Source organism: Vicugna pacos, chromosome X (assembly GCF_048564905.1).
Source record: "Vicugna pacos chromosome X, VicPac4, whole genome shotgun sequence".
In the NCBI taxonomy this organism is placed as follows: domain Eukaryota; kingdom Metazoa; phylum Chordata; class Mammalia; order Artiodactyla; family Camelidae; genus Vicugna; species Vicugna pacos.
This window is the reverse complement of record NC_133023.1, coordinates 73,430,520-73,446,192: the sequence shown is the minus strand read 5'-3', so window position 1 is coordinate 73,446,192 and position 15,673 is coordinate 73,430,520. Positions and strand designations below refer to the sequence as shown.

The 15,673-nt window shown below is 36.5% G+C and overlaps 1 non-coding gene across 1 annotated transcript; it reads right to left on the bottom strand.

Annotated features, from left to right (window-relative positions):
* Positions 1-5,480: 5,480 nt before the first annotated feature.
* Positions 5,481-5,583, bottom strand: LOC116277359 (U6 spliceosomal RNA). The gene has a single exon (XR_004186844.1). It is a non-coding gene; the product is annotated as a U6 spliceosomal RNA (small nuclear RNA).
* Positions 5,584-15,673: the final 10,090 nt, after the last annotated feature.

Here is a 15,673-nt window from a genome sequence, read left to right as displayed (position 1 = left end):
TGTCCTATTATTTACAGACTGTCCAGAACCAGAACAGGACCACATTCTTAACCTGAAATACCACTTGTGACCTAGACTCTTGTTGATGTGACCTCTTCACTAGGTAGACTTCCTCAGAGTTGTCTGCCTGTGGGATACTACAGTAGATTGCCTGGTTCTTGTGAAGGGGCCAACCTCTTCGTTGAGTTCTTTTCCTGTTCGGTCCTTAATTAGTTTCGTCTCTTCCTCCACCAGCAACTGATACTGAAATCTTTGCTTGGTTTTCCTCCTTCTCTCTCCATATTATGATTTACCCTCTTCTAGTTTACCTTATGCTCCAAAAATCTTATAACTAATATGATATCATATAGGAAGCTCAGAATCATTAGATAATATTATATGGTGAAATATTTCACTATGACTTGTGAGCAAAACTAGACAGAATTATTTTCTAGTAAAGTTACTTTCCTTTCCCGTATCAGACACCTTAATAATTGAATAATAATATCAACAGCAGTAATGACTATAAAAATAACAGCCCATAAATTTGCACAGCATTATAACGATATATGTTCAAGGCCCTTGTGTATGTTATATCATTAGAACCTCACAAAAGCTCTGGGAAGTAGGCAAGGCAAGGCTAATTATCACCATTTTATGGAGAAGAAAAACAGATAAAAATATGGATTGTGACTTTTCCAGTTTCACAAAACATCTTAAAGGCCTGAGACACACGAGAAATTAGATTTTAAAAAATTCTGAAGTAGCAACTTACTTCTAATAGAGAGAAAAAAAACTACATACATTATGTTAATACTCTATAAAGGGGAGGTGAGAGAGGACACAAGGAATTTGTGTCAAAACACAGAAAGTGATTTTTTTTTGGTCTTTATTTTCTGTTATGATGAAGAAAGATAGATTTCATTTAGTTTAAAAATTACATAAACCAAAAAATGGATTGCGTTCATGTAGTTTCAAGTAATTTGAATTGGAGTAAGTGTTCTAATAAACTAAATTTGTCCAATCAAAGGGTTATTTTTAAATATGACAAAATATTTGAGTGCTGCTAAAACAAACAGGGAATATAAGATAAACACATTAAGAAAGGAAAATAAAATTCCATTTCAAGAAGGTCACTGCTTAGCGTATTAGGCAGCAAAGAAAACAAAATGAAAATGTTTAATTTTGGTTATCCGATTAAGATAAAATAAGTTCTGTAGTAATAGAACGGATTTCTTCATGAATTAAAATATAAAAATTTAATCTTCAGTTTTAAATATTATATCTCAAAAATTAAACTCTACTAATAAACTAATCAATGTACAGCCCCATCTTCATTAAGGAACTAGATTTATAAATGCTGTATTATATTAAACACTTTATTATTCAATATAAGTGTCACGAAATGAAACACTTAGAATGTGGGCTAAATGTATTTACATTCCAAGTAGCACTTTGCTAATATTAAAGCTGCAGGATCAAGTTAAAATTTTGTTATCAGTATTAAAATTAGTCATAGCCCATTTAATTATTTAAGAGAATTATAATATCATCAAAGGTAATTAGATAGGTTGAAAAATCAATTATATAGGAGCCATGTAAATTGTGAACATAAAAAGAACATTTGATATAGATCCAGTACAAATGTACCTGGTCCTTAGCCAAGACAAAAGCACTGAGGTAATTCCTGCCAAGATTTATGCAAAATAAAATTACATGGCATCTAGTTGTATTGTAGTAATGTTGACATAACGAGGAAAGTTTAATCTTTTGGAATAATTGACAAAAATATTTAAAAGCATGTCAAATATGAAAACAAATATATGTATGTATATGCAAGACTGGGACATTGTGCTGTACACCAGAAATTGACACATTGTAATTCACTGTACTTCATTAAAAAAAGAAGGGTGTAGAATTTTATGTGAGGGGAACTTAATGAAGTACAAAATGAAAATAATCAGAGTAAAAATCTAACGGAAGAGATTCTCCAAAGTGCATAGTTTCTATTCCCACACTCCGCACCCAGCAAAACAAAAAGTTTTGCTTTCTGTTGACATACTTTACATTTGAGTGAAAATATTGTACTAGAGATACAATAATTATATATAACAAAATGATAGACCCTCTGAATTGAAGGAGACCTTGCATATCATCTGATTGAACCCTTTTAGTTTGCTGAGGCAGAGCAAGAACTCTGTGTGACTCTCCTAAAGCCACAGGACAGAGCTGGAACTAGAATCTAGATTTTTCTCTCTCCTGGTCCAAAACTTATTCCTCCGTAACATACTGCTTTACATTTGAGACAAGAGTGCAATTTTACAAAGCATTCCAGGCTTTGAGAAGTCAAGTTAAACATAAAGATGACAATTTCCAGAATACTAAACACAGAAATGCTCCCCTTACACCAATGGGCAATGAGGCATTGTTATAAAAAAAAATCTATACTTCATAAGATCATTGCATCAATTCACCTTTCTTCCCCTGAATCGCAAAGCAAACACTTTCCTTCTTTGGATCTGGATGATCTGATGGGAAACAGGACACATATTCAATGAAACCCTTTCAATGGCAGTCAATGAAATTCTTTGCCAGCATTAAAGAAGCGATTACTTTAACCATTTTAAAGATCGATATTTGGATCAATTCACTTGCATCCAAATCCATGGCAAAGATGACTGAGAATGATTGGGACCACTGTGCTTTGATTCATTTTAGTGAAAATATATAATCATGACTGAGGCTTAATCTTGTCCCGTGTCCAGAAGTTCCTTGATATGCTTCTGAAATTCACCTGCTGCCAAATTCATGAACATGTTTGCATATTTCTACAGTTCCCTGTCTCTTCAAATATATTTTCATTTCTTTGACATATCCTCATAGACAGCCTTTTCAAAATTCACTAAAATATTATCCTCGTTTATAGCCAGCCCTTCTGTCCTCCTTCAACACACAAGGCACTCTCAAGAGTAGAAAACAACAAAGCCAATTGACAGACAAATGTTTATAGATAGCTAGATAAGCTCACAAGTTCAGTAACTCACTCTACTCTATGCATTTTAAAGCTATTTGAGAATAGTCAGAACATCCTCAAATGTTAATTCAATGTCAAATGTTTTCTTCTATATGCAGTAATAAGAAAGCAGGCCAGGGATAGGCTATGCCCAGAAGCCTTAAAGAAAATCACTCAGAAGTTGCTGTTATGGATTGAATTATGTCCCTGCAAGAATTCATGTGTTCAAGTCTCAACCCCCAGGACCACAGAAAATGACCTTAATTGGAAATAGGGTCATTACAATTGGAATTAATTAAGATGAGGTTACTAGGGTGAGCCCTGATCCAATATGACTGGTGTCCTCACAAGTAGGGGACATTTGGATGCAGAGACAGACACACACAGAAAGAAGATGATGTGAAGAGATGCAGAAGACAGTCATATAAGAGCCAAGGAGAGAGGCCTGAAACTGATCCTTAACACATAGCCCTTAGAAGAAACCAACACTGCTGACGTATTGATCTTGAATTTCTATCCTCTAGAATTGTGACACAAAAAATTTCTGTTGTTCAAGCCACTCAGTTTGTGGTACTTTGTTACGTCAGCCTTACTAAATTAATACAATTGCCTATCTGCAATTTCAGACAAAAACAATACTTTCAAAGGTCACTTAAATAGACTTTACATTGATTAATCAAATATAAAATAGGGTCGATGGAAGTGACACCTGATAAGGACTTTAGTGTATATGGTAGACTTTTTTTTTTTAGTTTAATTAAGAGAGATCTCTAGACTGACTGGAAAATTCAGTTAAAGATAACCTCACTTTCTTAGCAAATCTGGTTTTATAATTCAAAATATATTTGATGATCCCCTAAAAGCCATACACTACGGATAGAGTGGTAAACATAAATCAGCTGTTATTTGCTCTTATGAAGCTTATAGCCATGTGGAATATAATTGTGTGTGTGGGTTGATTTTTTTAACAACAATTTTTTAAACTGATGTATAGTCAATTTACAATGTTGTGCTAGTTTCTGGTGTACAGCAAAGTGATTCAGTTATACATATATATTCCTTTTCATGTGTTTTCCATTATAAACTATTATAAGGCACTGAATATAGTTGCCTGTGGTATGCAGTAGGTCCTTGTTGTTTATCTCTGTGTTGGTTTTTAACACAGATTGAAGAGGCCAAGGCAGGGAAAAGAACAGGCATAGAATCCAAATTTAAGTAACTCCACACATTATTCATTTAATTTTCACAATTCTATGAGATACTATTATTGTCTACATTTTAGAGATGAAAAAGCTCAGGGCACAGAGGAAATAAACTGAGAAGCAGTGAAACTGAGGTTCGAATACAGATCTGTAAAACTCAAAGCTGTGTTGGTTCCATTCATCTACTTTTCAGAAGGAGAGGGAGGGGGGAGGGTATAACTCAGTGGTAGAGTGCATACTTAGCATGTACAAGGTCCTGGGTTCAATCCCCAGTACCTCCATTAAAAAATAAATAAACCTAATTATCTCCCTCCAAAAAAATGTAAATGAAAAGAAAGAGAGAAAGAGACAAGGACAGTGTATGCACATGCATAATCCATATAGCATTACACATGTCGATTTGGGATTGCACTATTAGCACATGTGTATCCGAGGTAGATCAGATACGAGGTAAAGTACTACACCTGGGAATTAGATTCATCTCAAAGACACATTAATATCTAAACACTGATTTTTTTTTAACTTAGCATCTAAAAACATTCCTGTTTCTTAGCACCACATTTCTGTCAACGGCCCACATGGACTCTATTACTTACCCAGATTTCCATGGAAATCATATACTCACTACTAAGGTATTGATTATGTATATCTCTTCTCCTTCAAATGAGAATAGAAAGCACTTGCCAAGGTTGGTCTTGGTCAATTAACAAGGTATCCTCAGAAACTTGATTTATCTACACCTGGAGATGAGCCCTATGGGCCAGAGATGAACTCACATTGACTAAGTACGCAAGCAACAATCCAGAATGCCCCCAAATTGATGGACCACCAAAAAATACAAGTCTCACAGTGGAGGGAAAGCTCACATTGACATGACCAAAGCATCCTCTTCTCGTAGCAGCCCTACCGAACAGAAGGAGAGTTTGAGGAACGAGCAAGGAGTAGTAGTGAGATGAAATGAATATGGAATGACAGCTAGTTCTGAGAGAACCATTGGTCCATTTCTGCGAGAGGGCCTAAAGAACCCTACGGCCCTGACACTGTTCCCTGGGCACTGCCAGGATGAGTGTGGCCAAGGCCTTGGCTGTACTCTTCCTATGCTCCCATCTGACAGTCCGCTTCCTCATGGACCCACTCTTTCCTTAGACGTGTTCATGTATTTTGTTAGTTTTGCTGTAGCCTGGGAGCCATTTTCTTTCTTTAGTTCGTCTTTGCCTGTCTATGACCTGGTCCATGAGGCCTTGATTTCATAGTTTTGTTTTGTTTTGTTTTTCTAATTGAAGTATAAAAATATGGACCACTTCACAAATTTGTGTGTTATCTTTGCACAGGGGCCACACTAATCTTCTCTGTATCCTTCCAGTTTCAGTATATTTGCTGCTGAAGCCAGCACTGATTTTATAGTTTATACTCTTAGAGGGGAAAACAATTTTCCATGTACTTTCGACAGCATGCAAAAACCTTACCTCCTTAGTTTTCAGACACAATTCTCTCTTTCGTAGTTTTCGCCTTCTGGGTTTTTGTGAAAACTCCCTGGCTATTTTTAGAGTTATACTATGTCACTTTCATAGAAATTTTAAACTCCTTTAATGGTTGGAGATTCACCATATTTTCCTAATGTGCATTCTTATTTATGTGAGAGAGGAAGAGAAAAAGATTTTCACATGGGAACCGATTTCAAGTTTAGAGTGATACTTGACTGGTAAAAAGGGAAAATAAATACTAGTTATGTGATGTTTACATTTTCCACCTTTTTCTCGTGTGTATATAAATAATACATTTTATAGCTATACATATATATTCAAATTTCATATCTCTTGGAGTCTTCGCTTACCTTTGTGCCATAGATGGATTTCTGGAAAGTTCATCATAAAATGTAGTGCCAAGAGCCCTAGAGATGAAGTCAGCAGTCTTGAGGTCTTCACTTCCTTCCTGTGCTGGTTGGCTGGGTGGCCTCTGGCAAACACTGGAACACTTAGTGCCCTGGCTCTGCCACTTATAAAAGGAGTGTCATGCGAGGGTGTGGGTGACAGCTGGACAAAGGTCTTTAGGTTTGACCAGGATCAGGAATCCTGGGGGAAGTGACAGGGTGCTAGGATCACCAGGAAGTTCTTATAAAAGGGATAATAGTTGAACCATCTAACTCAAAGAGCACTTGTGAAGAGGGCCACATGAAACTAGGTAAGAGGAAGTAACTTGAAAAGAATTCGTTGAAACTTTTTTAGAAAGGAAAGGGGAGGATAGTGACTTTGCTTCTGACACTGTCCATGCTGTACACCAATGATGCTAAACCTACAGAAAACTCTAGCCTTATCTAGAATTTCATTTTTCCTTTGGAAACCATTCCAGATTTTCTTTAGACACACAGTCCTATGCGCTATCACTTCTCTGTTAACAAGCTCCAAATCTGTCTTAACCATAACTTTCATCTTGAGCTACAGAATGGCATATCTCCACTTGGACGCTTATATGCACAACACATTCAGCGTCGTTAGAGAAGTCATCGTCTCATCATCTTCTACATCAAACTTTCAAATGCAAACAATTTCTTCTCTTAATACCTCAAGTATGTAACTGCAGGGTTAATTGAGACTTTTTTTTTAATACTGTGCTCAGTGATTTGTCAAGTTCTGTGTCATCAAATACTCTTATCTCCTACTCTTACTTTCATCCCCCCCTTCCTTTCCCCTTCAACCATCTTATTTCGGTCCCTCATAGCTTATTATCTGGATTATAGTAAGTCTTCTCCCTGTTAACCCTCTTTCACTTGTCTCTAATACTTCTTCCACAACCCTGGAGATAACCCTGAAACATACATCTGATTACAGTACTCCTCTGGTTAATCCCCTGCAGTTGGTGCCTATTTTCTTCTAGATAAGAATATAGCACAACAAGGCTTTTCAGGATCTGGCTCCAAGCAGTACCATATTTCACCACAAATATATTTCAGCCATACTAACCTACTTAGAGTTCCTCTACTCTGCCATGCTGTCTCTTCCTTATATATGTTGTTTCCTCTGTCTGGACTACTCTTTTTGCCTTCTCCCTTATTCATATTCTCTACCTTGCTAATTTCCATCTGGCCTTCAAGATTCAGCTTAAGTATCACCTCCTCCAGGAAGCCTTCCTTTATACCCCCTATTGTGTTTGCATGGTTCCCTTGACATAATACTTTTATAACACATTCTCTTACAATTGTTGATTAGCTTCTCTGTATCCTTCCCTAGATTGTGAACTCCTTGAAGACACTGATTTTGTCTCACGTATCTTAAAAAAAAATTAATTTATCTTTATATCGCCAAAGCTAAGAGGCTGCTTTGTACAGGTAAAACATGTTTGTTAAATGAATATAAACCTTATCATTAAGATTCTGACCAGCCTACCACGGGGCAGAAATTGAAGCATATGTCATCCACAGATTGAGGTTTAGGTTAGGGAAGAAAATAATTCACTGGAATCAAAGTATCAGGCAAGACAAGGGCAGAAAAAAACACAGTGTGGTCATACTTAAGGCCCAGGAGTTAGGATGAATATGCTAGAGACATAGAACAAAAGCCAAGATCATAAGCCAGAGGGAAAATGTGGTCTGAGCAAGGTTAAGATTGTGAGTACCAGAATAAACAAATGGGACCAAATGAAACTTACAAGCTTCTGCAGAGCAAAGGAAACCAGAAATAAAACAAGAAGAAAACCTACAGAATGGGAGAAAATTTTTGCAAGTGAAACCGACAAAGGCTTGATCTCCAGAATATATAAGCAGCTCATACGACACAATAAGAAAAAAATAAACAACCCAATCCAAAAATGGGCAGAAGACCTAAACAAGCAATTCTCCAAGGAAGACATACAAATGATCAAAAAGCACATGAAAAAATGTTCAATATCACTAATTATCAGAGAAATGCAAATCAAAACTACAATGAGGTATCACCTCACACCAGTCAGAATGGCCATCATTCAAAAATCCACAAATGACAAATGCTGGAGAGGCTGTGGAGAAAGGGGAACCCTCCTACACTGCTGGTGGGAATGCAGTTTGGTGCAGCCACTGTGGAAAACCATAAGTATGGAGATTCCTCAAAAGACTAGGAATAGACTTACCATATGACCCAGGAATCCCACTCCTGGGCTTGTATCCAGAAGGAAATCTACTTCAGGATGACACCTGCACCCCAATGTTCATAGCAGCACTATTTACAATAGCCAAGACATGGAAACAGCCTAAATGTCCATCAACAGGTGACTGGATAAAGAAGAAGTGGTATATTTATACAATGGAATACTACTCAGCCATAAAAACCGACAACATAATGCCATTTGCAGCAACATGGATGCTCCTGGAGAATGTCATTCTAAGTGAAGTAAGCCAGAAAGAGAAAGAAAAATACCATATGAGATCGCTCATATGTGGAATCTAAAAAACAAAAACAAAACCAAAAACAAACAAACAAACAAAAACAAAGCATAAATACAGGACAGAAATAGACTCACAGACAGAGAATACAGACTTGTGGTTACCAGGGGGGTGGAGGGTGGGAAGGGATAGACTGGGATTTCAAAATTGTAGAATAGATAAACAAGATTACACTGTATAGCACAGGGAAATATACACAAAATGTTATGATAACTCACAGAGAAAAAAATGTGACAATGAGTGTGTATATGTCCATGAATGACTGAAAAATTGTGCTGAACACTGGAATTTGACACAACATTGTAAAATGATTATAAATCAATAAAAAAAAATTAAAAAAATTAAAAAAAAGATTGTGAGCACCAAACACAATGCAAAGGGGCTGTTGTTGATGAATCAGTCAAGGGCCTTAGGCATTGGTGAGAAGCTTTAGACCAACTTTTTAAAAAAAATTTTTTTGGGGGGGAGAAGAGGTAATTAGGTTTTTTTTTTTTTTTTTTAAATGGCAGTACTGGGGATTGAACCCATGACCTCGTGCATGTTAAGCACACACTCTACTGCTGAGCTATATCCACCACCCTCTTAGACCAACTCTTGAGTGGGAAAGTCCAAAAGATGTATTATGCCTGGCTTCTGGGCCTCACGTATGACAAGTACTGGGTCAGACAGAAAATCTTAGTGACTCTGAATTAGATCAAGGATCCGGCAGATGCAAATGTATGCTACCCCGGGTTAACCGTATTTGCATTTGGCGTTACTGTATAAGAATCAGGCCCAAGAGCTCCTATTTGTGACAGCTGAGCAGAATGCAACATGTGGTTACAAAAATCAGAGTTGTCATATTAAATTGGCCTTCAAAAGGTTCTTTTTAACGGTGATTTTCACGGTTAATAAAGCCATTAAGCACCCAAGGAGTGACCTTATCATATACCTTACATTTCGGCTTGAATGTATAAATCGATGTCCAAGTGATTTAATTAAGGCAGCTGCAGCTAGTTCTTTCACGACACAACTCACTTTACGTTTGTAAATATTTCAACTGCCAAGAATTTTGCTATAAGAAGTGTGACTTTCAGGAATTTTAAATGATTTTTTAAATGACTCTGGACTGATTCTATATTAAGCATAAAGTAGAACATTTTGGAATGAGTTTCTTAGGTTTGAAAATTTTTCATTTTACTCTCCATTACATTTCTTCCACTGCACATGCTTTTTAGGTAATCACGTTAGCCTAATTAACTCTCTGTGGCTCCAAAAAGACTGTTTTTCTCTTTGGTAAAGACTACAGCTCTTCTACTCGGGGGAGATGTAGTAACAATAAAATGTCTCCTTACTTGAGAAATTTTTGAAAGACATATTTGATAGCTCTTGGTAAACACCAATATAGTTTGTGAAATTGCAATAACATTGGACACATCTGTTGTACTATTTCATTCATCACGTTTTACACACTACCTAGAGTGTACACTCTTTGAAGGCCGGGGTTATGTTTCATTCATCCTGTGGGTCACAATTCTTGGTGTATAGTTGGTACTCAATAAATATTGACTCAGTGACTGTGGCTTTCCATGACAATTTTGCTGCCGTAATGAAGACTGGCAATTCATTTATTTAACACTCTTCATATTCCACCTCTGCAATATTTATAACCTATTCTCTTTCCTCTAACTCTTTAATCATTAATGGCCAAATGGAACTTTATATGACCTAAGGCTAAAGCCATCAAATTTGGATTAAATCTTAGTTACCCATTACGGTGAATCATTTTCTTAAAATCTTTATTTTAGACAGTATGCTTTTACTGAGCATGAACGCATATAATTAGTATATATGATATAATTTGAAGTATCAATTATTTTGGAACAAAATATTGTGCTTCCTTTTTAGAACTTCTTTATTAGAGACATGGAGTTTACACCTGGAGAAAAATGGGTCATCTGGTGAATTCAGAGGCTTGAAAATGAAAGCAACTTTGAGGAATTATCCAGGCCATTTCTTGCACGCGCATCACAATCTCTTCAAACAGTTCAGACTAATTTGTATTAATATTATTTTGAGAGATTTCCCTGGCTGAGCAAGTTCCTTTGGTAACCCAGTCTAAAGTTTACCAGAAGTTTTACTTTACGTGTCACCTAAATTCTTCCTTGGTAAAATGCCAACTTGTTTCCTCTTTTTTATATTCAGCAAAGATAGCAAAGGAATTGACCAGGAACCATTCTTAAAAACACTCTATATCATTGATGGAAGTGTTGAAATGATCCTCAGTCTGCTTGGCTTTGGTTGATTTATCTTCACTCGTGTTCCTAACTCTCTGCCTCTAAATTTTTTTCTCTCCTCACTCCCTGGAATACTGTCTTCCATCTTTCCAGTTTATTAGTCACCTTTTTCATTCATTCCAAAGGTGGTTATTGGAAGTTGCAGTCACTGCTTGAAATGAAAGAAAAAAAAAAAAAGGTGAGCTTCAGGTCTCTTAATGAAGTGTTTGCAATCCAATATGACAAAATTAAATGATAATATAAGGCAGAGATTGGCAAACTAAAGTCCATGGACCAAATCCAGCCTGCTTCCATTGTAATAAAGTTTTATTGGAACGTAGCCAAGCTCATTCATTTGCATATCATCTATGGCTACTTTTGCCCAAGTAGCAGAGTTGTGACTGCAGCTGCATGCCCTGCAAAGTCAAAAATATAGAATCTGACCCTTGATTTAAGGCAGTAAATGATTAAGGGCTGAGTGGTCAACATTTAGTAGATCCAAGTAGGAAGTGGTAGAGGCATGCACTAGAGCAGTGCTTCTCAATCTGCGTAAGAAAGGACCTTTTATTCCTTCCAATTTATGGAAGTGGACCAGTACTTTAAAAAAATGCAATAAAAATAAATCATTAGAAATATGAAACAGAGACATAGAAAATACAAGGCCAGAGTTTTTAGTATTAGATTCAACCAACATAAAATCACTTTGTCAAGTTGCTAGAAGTTTCTAATTGCTCACTCTTAGTTTAGGTACTTATCTCATCATGGACCCATGACAAACAGTTCATATACAGGCACCAGCTCAAGGATCATACTTTGGGTAGCATTTGTCTAAAAAACTGTCTGACTGAACCAGTCTCCCTTGCTTGATACACCAGGTTAATACAAAATCTGCGATCAGGTTATGATCAACAAGACTTGTGGGCCTGTGAAATATTCTGTCTCTTTAAGGTAACTTTTTGTAATTCTAATCTAATACACTGTGTTGATATAATTTACATCTGAGAGGACCATTTTCTTTCTCTTACTTTTCAGGAGTTAGTCAGTACAGTACAAATAGATTCATTCTAGCCAAGCTAACACGACAGTATTTTTTTTTTAAAGAAAAATAATTATTATGGGCATGTCTTCATGAACAGTGCATTTTCCTCCTTGTCGACAAACTTACATAAGAAGTGAAGTCATATATTCTATATCTTGATTGTGGCAGTGGTTCTACACTCATGGGTATTTGTCAAAACTCATAGAACTATACCCCTAAAAGGAGTGATTTTCACAGTATGTATATCATCCTGGAATAAAGTTGACTTATTGTAGGGCAACTTCCACTGAAGTTTCTCTTTCAGTGGGTGGGAAATGCTGGCACCAGTGGGGTTAGAAATATGTGGAGTCTATTGACTAGAAGGACCTTTTGCGATCAACCCTTGCTTTCCTTGGAGACATAAACTAATTCATCAAGGATGCAGTCAAGTGTTAGGGGCCTGTGAGTCATTCTGGCCATAACAGGTGACTTTGTGTGTTTCTGTTCTAATCTACTTTGTAAATTTTCCTCCTCCATGACCAAGTTCTTGTGGTAGAGGTGGAGGTGAGCAAGAGATAGCAGACTGCAGACTGCAGATAAGTAGTAAGAGTATTCAGTGGAGAAAGATGGCATAGTGCTGTAGCTGTGAAGGTTTCCTGGAAAAGACAGGATTAACATGGCTACCCATGGTTAGGATTTGCACAGCAAAGTATCCCAGATGGGAAACTTGCAGCATACTGCTTAAGCCATTCTAGCTGGACCAGAGGATTACCATTGGGGTATAGTGTGTAGGATAAGGTGAGAAGAACAGATTTCTTCTGTTGGCAATGAGAAGCCATTACAAGTTTTTCTTAGGGGATGTGTAATCCTTGTTAACAATCTAGCTAAAATCCCACTTGCTCAAGCCTATACTTAAAGTACATATTGTAAAAGACTTCACTGCATCCTATTTTCTGTGCTTGCACTTTGTTTTTCTGACTACACCATGAGCTCTTATGGGCAGGAAATCTCTTACTTTTGCTTGTCCTGGGTGCGCAGTTCTTACTTATTGAATTAGCTTCAAAGCATTCTTTATTCCTTAAGGGAATTAGGACTCCTAGGATTCCTAACCCATTGCAGTCTTATGTATTGGTATCAGATTTTCAATCTCTCTCTTGAATATTCAGTCTGAATCTTGTAAGATTGTGACCTCTGGTTGGAAACTTACCTAATAGTTCCTAAATAAACACTCTAGTTAACACAAGCCCCCCTCTTTTTTAATAGCGATGCATTTTAACAATGGTCATGCCTCGCCCCCCTCTTTTTTAATAGCGATGCAACGCTGACTTGTTTTTATCTTGAGTTTATACAATCTTAAAACCTTGGCAGGGGAGTTAGATATTTGTTGTGCAACACAATCTTTGGAAACTTACCATAAAATGCTCTCTGAGTGTGGAAACTATGTTATGAAAGGCTGGCACCCTGCAAAATAAAGTAGATTCCCTGCGAGGCTTACAGCAAGATTTAGAGTTGTTTCCCAAGCTGTCCTGTGGAACAACCCTGTCGTGTCTCATAATGGTTACTCTTGGTTGCCAAGCTTGAGTTGTAATGAGAAAATCTTGTGGTAACATAAATTTTGGTGGGTCGCTTTTAAGTTTGGAGAGGAAGAAATAATCTACCAGGGACTTTCTCTCCTTTAATGGGGAGAAAGTTGTCATTAGAGTTTTCCATATCAAAAGTGCCCCACTCTTCTACCCTTCCCACCCCAATCCTGTGTTAAGTAAGCCTCCTCTATATGCTCAGAGCACCTTGCAATTATTCTTTCAAAAGGCTTACCACACTGTATTGACATGGTGGGCGTCTCTATTTGTTCCACGTGTGTAAGCTTTTTCAATGATGGGGACTGATTCATTGCCATCTCTGTGTCACCAATGGCTAATGGAGTGTCTGACATATGGTGGCTAGTTAAGGAATATTTGTTGAATTTAACTAATAATAATAATAATAATAATAATAATAATAATAATAATAATAATAGCTAGCACTGAGTGAAATTACTTTGTACCAGCCACTGCTTTAAGGACTTTCCAAGTCTGAATCAATTTAACCTTCTCTACAATCCTATTCAAATCACACAAATCAGAAAAATAACAACAGAGTTAAATAAATATCAGGTAAATTCAAGATCATAAAGCTGAGGAGTAGTAGAAATACGTGTGTTTTGTGTATATGCATGTGCGCTTTCCATAAGCACGTATGTATTCCATAATATGTTTTGTTTGTTTAACAGTGGATGGAAATGTGTTCTTTATCCATTTCCCTATTGATGGACATTTAGGTTATTCCCTTCTTTTTTTCCTGCTATAGAGAATGGTGTACGACATCTTTGAGTATGAATATTTCTCCAAAGCTGATGAGAAGGAATTGTTGGGTCATAGGACTCTTTTTGTTCTGGGTGCACTTTTACTGTAATAGACATGGCCAAATTGTCATCCTAAATGTCTGTGCCAGTGACGCTAGTGGTTTCTCCACACAAAAGATAATTAGAATAAATGGAGAGCTATGCTATGTCCCTAGATGGAAAGGTTCAATTTTCTAAAGATGGCAGTCCTCATCAAATTAATTTGTAAATCCTATAGAGTTCCAATTAAAGCCCAACAAATATTTTTGTGAAGTTTGACAGGCTGATTCTAACTTTTAAGGGGTAGAGAAAACAAGCAAGAGGAGTTGAGATATTTTGAAAAAAAATCACAAAAATAGGAGTGGTAATGTTACCACAAATAAGGGAGGAAGGGAATGAGGGGGAAGAAGAGTCAGGGGAAGATAAGAAATAAAATCTACCAACTAGAATAGTTCTCATGATATATTATAAAGTAAGCCTATAGAATATCATTTCTACTTGTAATACTATTGCAAATATTTGAAATTTGAAAATGCAGATAAACAAGGACTAGAAGAAAACCTGGCTAGAGGAAAACATTGACCTCACTAAGTGATGGGATTGTGGACTATTTTTGTTTTGGAATCCAGATATTTTAATCTATTTTTTCAATAATGTACATAAACATAAACATGATCCAAAACTTTAAAGAAAATCTTATTTTCTTATTTTTAATATTGTCCCATCTTCTTCCTTCACAATGTTAGCTATGAGAATTCAGATGTCACAGATGTCACTGACTCAGATTTCATTGATTATTGCTCCTTTAAGGGCAATGTCTTACTCTCTGGAAGCTAAGAGGGTTTTTTTGTTTGTTTTTCTTTTTATTCTAGAATTTCACCACAGTGTGTCTAGGTGTGGGTCTTTATCTATACATCCTACATCCTGTTTGACAACTGCTAGGCCTCTTAAACTTGAGAACTCATGCCTTTCTTTAGTTCTGGAAAATTTTCTTCTGTTATTGCTTTGTCTATTCTCCTTCCTGCCCACTTAAAAAATCTCTTCTTTTTCTCTTAGCACTGATTATCAGATGCATGCTGGAACTTCTGGATATACACTTTGTGTCTCTTAGCTTTTCTTTCTTGTTCTTCTGCATTGCATTCTGAGAGACACATTTGTTTCATTGAAGGGGAGCTAGTAACTAGAAGGGGGCAGTCTAAGAAAGGCTTCCAGGGTATTGTTCAAGTTCTGTTTCTTGCCCTTCAGTTGGTTACACGCATTTGATCAATTTGTGAAAATTCTTCAACATTAGATGTCTGATATATATACACTTATTTCAATAAATAATTTTTTAATAATAACTTCAAGGCTTTTATTGGCCTGAACAACTGAAAAGATGAAATTGCCACTCATTAAGATGCAGAAGGCTGCAT